We start from the raw sequence: 7,756 nt of genomic DNA on the forward strand, positions 1-7,756 counted from the left end.
AATATTTACTATTATATATAGTGTGTATGTGTGTATTTTTAATGTGAGATAAGTTTAAAAATATATTATTTGAAAGTGTTTTCATATGTGATTAATGTCTTATATATATATATATATCTAGCTATTATATTGTAAATTCGTATCACTATTTATATATACGTATATATATATGTGTGTGTGTATTTAACTATATCCATGTGTACAAAGTTTGTATATATAATCGTATTTTATAAATTGCTAAATTAAAAATTTTAAAATAAACACTATTGTTATAAAGTTAAAGCAGTGAAATTAAGCTTAAGAACAAGAAAAAATATAAAAACATTATTTAAATTTATTAAATGTATAAAAATTCATTGAGTTAATGTATGTTAATTGATGTTAAATGTCATATATGGATTAATAGTCTTATATAAAACTATTTATTATAAAAATACTAGGTGAACTAATAAGAAAGTGCTTATGAAGCAAGTGCTGGGAGCATTTGTGTGATCCATGGAGTTGCACTCCTATACATTATAACTCAAAAATGAAAACGAAATGATTTTATTATAAATTGAAATGAAATTGCATTATATGTGGTTCCCGAGGTAATGTGTTGTACTGGAGTTAAACTGATTTTTATGTAGAAACTAAAATAAAAACTATGTACTGATATATTCTGATGTATATAATAATCTGTCATAAAATAAATGAGTTCTATTGAAAGTGATAATAAGTATGGTATGGTATCGCATGTTTATATGGATATGTATTGTATATGGTTAAAAAGTTGTTTGTTTTTTGAATGAGTTAGTGAAATTGTTGCAGTCTTAAACAATTTAGAAAATATTTTAGCAAAAAAAAAAGTTTTATATATCCTCAATTTTTTTATGTTTCAAGCCAATTTAAAAAAACATATTTTTGTCAATTATAACATAAAGCATTTACAATTTTAACATGCCGCATGCAGAGTAGAAAATAATGAAATGCAATTTTTTTGGAAACTTTCTTTCTTGAGATCCAATAAATTTTAGGTCAATGCGGGTTTAATTAATGTTTTTTGTAATTAGTTTAAATGTTTGAGTTTTAGGTTTAACAATTATTTTAAAGTCCAATCTTGTAATAATTTATATCCGTTGAATCATAACTCAGTGATATCAAATAAACAATTTTTTAATTTTGAATAGAAAATTTTAAATTTGATTAGGTTGAGTTGTTTGTGTATGTTTAAAATATAAAAAGAAATTCGGTGATGTCTAGTTCAGTGGTTTCTATAATAAATATATTTATAATATATATACAAATATAATTAGTTTTAAATCGGGAAAACTTCCTATTGGTGATAAATATATATGTATCAGAGTATAAGATACTATAGTTTGTTTATTTTATTACTTTTAATCCTTATTATCAAAGAAGTAGCATAAAAGGGAAGTCAACTTATTTCGACATAATACCTATTAATAATGAAGTTTTGACCAGTACGTTTTATTGTTAAAGTTAAAATTTTCATTAGGCTGCTCTGGTCTTATTATTAGGATGCAAATAAAATTCAATTTATTTCATTTTATTCAATTTATTTCTATATTGTTAACCGTCTATTTGCTCTATAAGTCCTGAAGCAAGCGAACGACAATTTTCGATTTTGATAGATAAGGTTTTAGCGGAGAAATTGTCTATAAAGTAGAAGAAGTATGTATTCTACTATATCCAATCTATATTTATTTTAAGCGGCATTAAAATATCTAATGTTTAATAAAAAAAAACTTGTATTTTTAATGCCTTTAACGCGCTACTACGGTAATATATCACATATTTTGATATAAACTTATTTATCACTCTTAATATATACATAAAATTTGTAAAATATTCAATATGGTTGGACTTCAACCATTGAAACATAAATTCAAAGAAATCCTAAGAAAAGTTTTTTCAATCCGTCTTATTCTTCTTTAGTCTTTTAATTCTCAAAATATATACTACAAATATTTATTTGCCATTATTCTTTGTTCTCTATTTAGGAAGTAGATAATTAAAGATATTTGAATGTAAACTAAATCTACATATTACTATATATTAACAAATTAATGTATCTGTAAATTTTAAATAGGTTTCAGATTCACTTAAAAACCAGAATATTTAGTAAGACCTGGTATCAAAACAAAAATTCACATAATATATATAAAACATATATTTACAGTAAAATAGACAACCTAAACTTGAAGTTTGCTATTTTTGGTAATCCTATGCTTTTTTTTGAGGCGGAAACTTGGGGTTTAGATCAAAAGACAGTATGAAAAACCTAGTAAGTTGAATATTAAAAAGTATATATAAAGATTTTATATATTCTTTATTTGCAGTTAAGTAGATAGTAAAAATATTTTAATATAATTTAGATACATCATTTATTTTTTACTGTAATTCAAAATAACAGATAGCTTGTATTACATGTTAAGAGGACTACTCAAAATTAGATATAAGGAGTACGCAAAAATAGGATTCAGATAGTAACAAACATATAGAATTATATTCATTAAAATAGACAATAAGAAATTATTTTACGCCAATGTAACCAAGCCAGTTACTGTTTTTTGTAATCCTATATATTTTTTGATAAAGTAGAACAAATATAAAAGTCTTAAGATAATTATGTTCTCAGGAATAATAATAAAAATATAGATTTCTCTAACAAGTGGATATTGCTGCAATCTCAGCTAATTATTTAAAAACAAAGTAGTTCGGTAACTATCTAATTTGAGTATTTAAAACTTTATTAATTTTTATGGTTAGTGTTTTACTTACGATAAACTGACACCTTAAATTCAAGTCCTCAAAAGACCTAGGAGTTTGCCCGATACTGTTTGCCCGATACAAATGTCAAGCTAGGTGGGCAACTCTTGTCACTTGAATAAATGAACTTCTGAAATATAGGTTCCATAATACAATTTCTGGTGAAAGTTGGGCTGCAAGAAATATGTTACTCTAAGTAAGACCTTAAATGTAAGACCCCAAAAGCCATAGGAATTTCCGCAATACTGTTACATAAAGGAATGACAATCTAGGTGGGTATCTCACATCAGATTAAGAAAATTAAGAAATAAACTTCTGTTATATGGGTATAAATCTAGAATTAATGGTGTACGTTGGGCTTCGAGAAATATGTTACTCTAAGTTCATAATAGATCTCTTGGTCCCCGTATACAATAATTATAATAACATAAAAGAGGTCGGTAATTAGAGGTTGGTTATGCGATTGTAGTATTTCATGAAATTTAACACATTTTTTATGGTAAATAAATAAGTATACAATTGTACATAATTTTTATAAATATATAATTGTCAGTCTGTGTTCAGATAGTATGTACTATGTGGCATAGAGTGTATTTACAAAAAGCCTGTACATATGCAAAAAATGTAGGCAAATTTAGAGCGCGCGCAGCTATTCAGTAATTTTGAGATGCAAAACTGTTAGTGGAAGTGATTGTTTGGTGCGGATGAAGTGACAAATGCTGATGATATTGTGTGAAATTCATAGAATAATTTAGATTTTTAATTGAAACTTAAGTTGGTGTCGCATAAATGAATTGATTTGAATTTAAAATAAATTTAAGATTTCAAAGTGATTTGAAGTGATTTGAGGTGCACTGAAATGTCGATTGCTTGGAGAATGTAAATATTGTGATGCTTGTCTGAATTGTTGCTATTTAATGCTATTTGATTGATAGATTAAATGATTGATTGATTGATTGATTGATTGGTTGACTGGTAAGTGATTAAATAATTAATGTTAAAATATATATATGCTTTTTTTTGGAAACAAAACTTTTAAAAGTTTACATTAAAACAGAAATAACAAAACAAAATTGAAAAAAAATGTTTGGGTTTAAAAATATTTTTCGTGTTTTAATTTTTGAAATAATTTTTTGAAATTTTTTTCGCTTTTGTTTTGTTAAAAAGAAAGTCGTAACAAAATGAAAAACGTAATAAAAATTCTTTAAGTGAAAGTAATTAGTTTTTGCATACGTCATGTCACCATATCCAACGGTTGTCATGGTAACGACAGCCCACCAAAATGCATCGGGTATGGACTTGAAGAAGGAATTTTCGCTTCCAGCTTCCGCAAAATAAACCGCTGATGAGAAGAGTACAACGCCTAGAACAAATTAAATTTCTTGTTGGTTTGGTCTTTGCTTAACTGTTGCCTTCAAAAGGTGTTTTAGTATTTTTTTTTTTATTAGTGTTTAATATTCGGAAAGATTATGTATATAGGAAGAGGAAGAGAACAAGGAGAGGACTATATATGGGGTACAGGATATTAGAATTAGTATTGCTGTTAGTAAAAGAGGATAATATAGTATTTGTTAAATTTTGCTTGTGAGAGAGTGTGTTAAGTTTAATAATTATTTTTAAAGTTTATTTAAAACTGTTAATATATAAAAGATTGTTAAGTGTGTGTTTGTCTTTTATTTTGTTGGTCGGTACTAGTATTTGCTTAACATATTTTTTTGCTTTTGTTGTCGCTTTATTAGTTATTTTACTTTGGCTATATATATATCATTTAATATCTTTTTAACCATTATTTTACCAAATTTGTACTTTTTTGTATAACCGCAATAGACCGTTAGTTGAACTAAAATAGATTTATACAGTTAGTATTATTTTCTAAAAGTTAATAACAAAAAATTTTTAAAGCAAACTAAATGGGGAATTCAAATGTAAAAAAATATATAACCTACTTTTTATTTAAAATTAAAAATTTATATTTTACGAAAATTTTACTAAGTATATTTTGTTAAATATTTATCCCAAGCAGAAAAATCAGTTGTTTAAAAATAACAAAATCAATGCATTTCGCTATTAATTAAAGATTCTACATATATTTATTGCGGACGTATGAGATTTTTGAATAACTATTTAAAATTGAAAATAATATTTAATATATAATTATTGAAAAAGTAAAATAAAAGAATGAAATCTTAAAAAAAATTACAAAAATCAGTTCCAGATATAAAGTAGAACTGAGTTTGAGATAAATAGAAAAAGCCTGAAATTAAAAAATAATTTGTTGCTAACTCAACTCATTAATGCAAATTTTTTGAGATATAAAGAATTGAATATCCAATTATAATAAACTAATAAGTAAAAATAAGAAGGAAAAATTAAAAATAAATTATATTATGAAATAAAAAAATATGTTGTATAAAAATATATTAAATTTTTTTTTAAGAGTAAAGAATTTTTATATTTAATTAATTGAATTTTTTTGGGTCTGACCAATATATAATATTTTTTATTTTTTATTTAAAAAAAGCGCTAAGAATTATTATATTTAATTTTCTGAATTTGAACTTATTTAGAAGCTGTATTGAGTGCTGAAAAATCTCATTACTCACTGGTTTTATAAGCTTTATATAATTGATGGATCAGAAGTGCTGGGCTTAGAAGTTTGAACTAATCAAATTTAAAGCAAATAACCAGCGCTTTTATTTCATTATTTAGCACTATTTATTTATTAATAAGTTATGGGTGTAAAGATATTAGTTATTTAGAATAAAAGAGTATCGGTAAATGATATACGCGAACATTTTTGGAGAGCATATCTCATGAAACTTACTATCAAAAACACAAGGAGACGTCAGTGGAGAACGATGGTATAGTAGAGAAAAGTGTATTCTACTTGTGTGTGTCTTGAAAATGTAAATACGGAGATATGTACAATTTGGGCATAACGGTATTCCTAGTGATCCAGTAAGGCTTAAACGCGACTGATTTAAATCCATTTAAAACCAATAGATTATTTAACAATATAACTTCTTCCAGTTGAATAGCATAACGATGAAAGACTGAAAATGTTTGTGTCAGAAGTAAGGAGACTAAATGGAAAGGATCATTTAGTAGACAATATTCGACAAACTTCCTTTTAATACAATAAAAATGGTTTATGCAGTCTCGTTAGAATAAATAGAATTTAGTGAAGAAATGTGATCTGTACTTATTTAAATTTTTAATGTAGATTATAAAGATGAGATTACATTGATAAACTTACTTAAACTTTTGGCAATAAGTCAAATCCTTTAAAATATTGAAATAGTGGTACAATAATTTTGCTCCACCACATTATTCTTTCAAGGACGAATTATTCATATCCTAGCCAAGACGCCTTCTTAGCAGATGAACGATATCATAACATTAAGCTATGATATTGGTTCAATAAAAACACAAGGTCACTTTTTCGATCAGCTATGATTAAAGCAAACATAATAATCATATTAGACAATATTCGAAGTGGATAAGACACTTAGCAAAAGAAGTAAACGATTTTATTTTTCTGGAATTAAAGGCTTGAAGCAGTTGAAACTCTTTCTTTATAGACTCTCTCTTTGGAGCCCCCACTTCTGACTTCAATATTGAATATAAACTATTTGCAAATATCAAATGGGCCATTCGAAACAACACAAAGAATATTGACAATATCTTTAATATAAATATATATAATTGAATCAGATTTGAAAATTTGAATTGTGAATTTAAATAAATAACATTTAAATATATTGAAGTTAAAAGTGAAGAGAAGTGAAATTAAAAAAGGAATAAAATTGAATAATTGGTTTTCAAACATTTTTTTTTGGATTATACCGTCATTGGTATAGTCCTTGGTACAGCACTGAGTTAACATGTGAGGAAAGGCTTTACCGAATGCAGTATTTTCAAACGTTTCACGTAAGTGAAGTTAAGATACAATGCTAAGAAGTAGCTAGTATTTTTTAATAAATTGATAGCATAAATACCAGGTATAAAACTATTGTGCCTATAAGATATGGGTGTTAAATCATAGCTAATATATAAATGATTTAAGTTTTACAAAAACTGTGAGCAACTATGTTCTTACTTATCGGAGTTGTCTATTCATACCTGAGTAGGCTTATATATGTATATATAAAATTTATATAGGCAAATTTTTGAAATTTTACCCATATAACTCGAGAGGGTAATTCCGAAACGCTCATATACCCTTGAACTTCTTTTTTTTTGCGGTGAGGAGCTGGAATACTTTATGCAGCGTCAAATTGACCGTCGTCGGAATGTTGTACCTGACTCCTTAAAATATTAATATGAAGTATACGGACTAAAACAATATCTTTTCGGAGAGACTTATACTCCTTGAACCGTTATCATATTATTTCGGATTACTAGTAACTAATGTCATGAAATTTTACACATAGACTTTTGAAGGTTGGTACTTCATAAACTTCATATGGATTTGATAATGGCAGCGCCATCCGGGTGTCAGTTACACGACTTATTGACTGATGTATTATCATTGTACTATTAATATATTAAATAAACATTACTATTTATATATTGTAAAGGTAAATATATAATGGTAAGTATGGTTCTCTCATACAGTTGTGGTTTAAAATAGAAAGATTTGACCACACAGCATATAAACGCAACGAAATAGTTTCAAACAAAATTAAAAATTTCAAAAAACATCACAAATAATAAATAAAGAAATGTTCCAAACTAAAGAAATAATAATTTTAAATGAAAAATAAATAAATTTTCTGTATGATTTTTCACACCTCTGATATGATACCTAAGAACTTCCTTTTCCTTAACATTTTCAAGTGTGCAATAAATATTTTCGTCAAGCATTTTGGTTTGGTATTTTGTGTGGAGATATGGTGATACAAAATTTCTGTAAATTTCTTCTGTTCAAAACTAATAAATTTGAATAATTAACAAAAAATTAAATGTAATTCAAAAAAAAAAA

The sequence above is a fragment of the Teleopsis dalmanni genome, chromosome 1 (genome assembly GCF_002237135.1).
Source record: "Teleopsis dalmanni isolate 2A chromosome 1, ASM223713v2, whole genome shotgun sequence".
In the NCBI taxonomy this organism is placed as follows: Eukaryota; Metazoa; Arthropoda; class Insecta; order Diptera; family Diopsidae; genus Teleopsis; species Teleopsis dalmanni.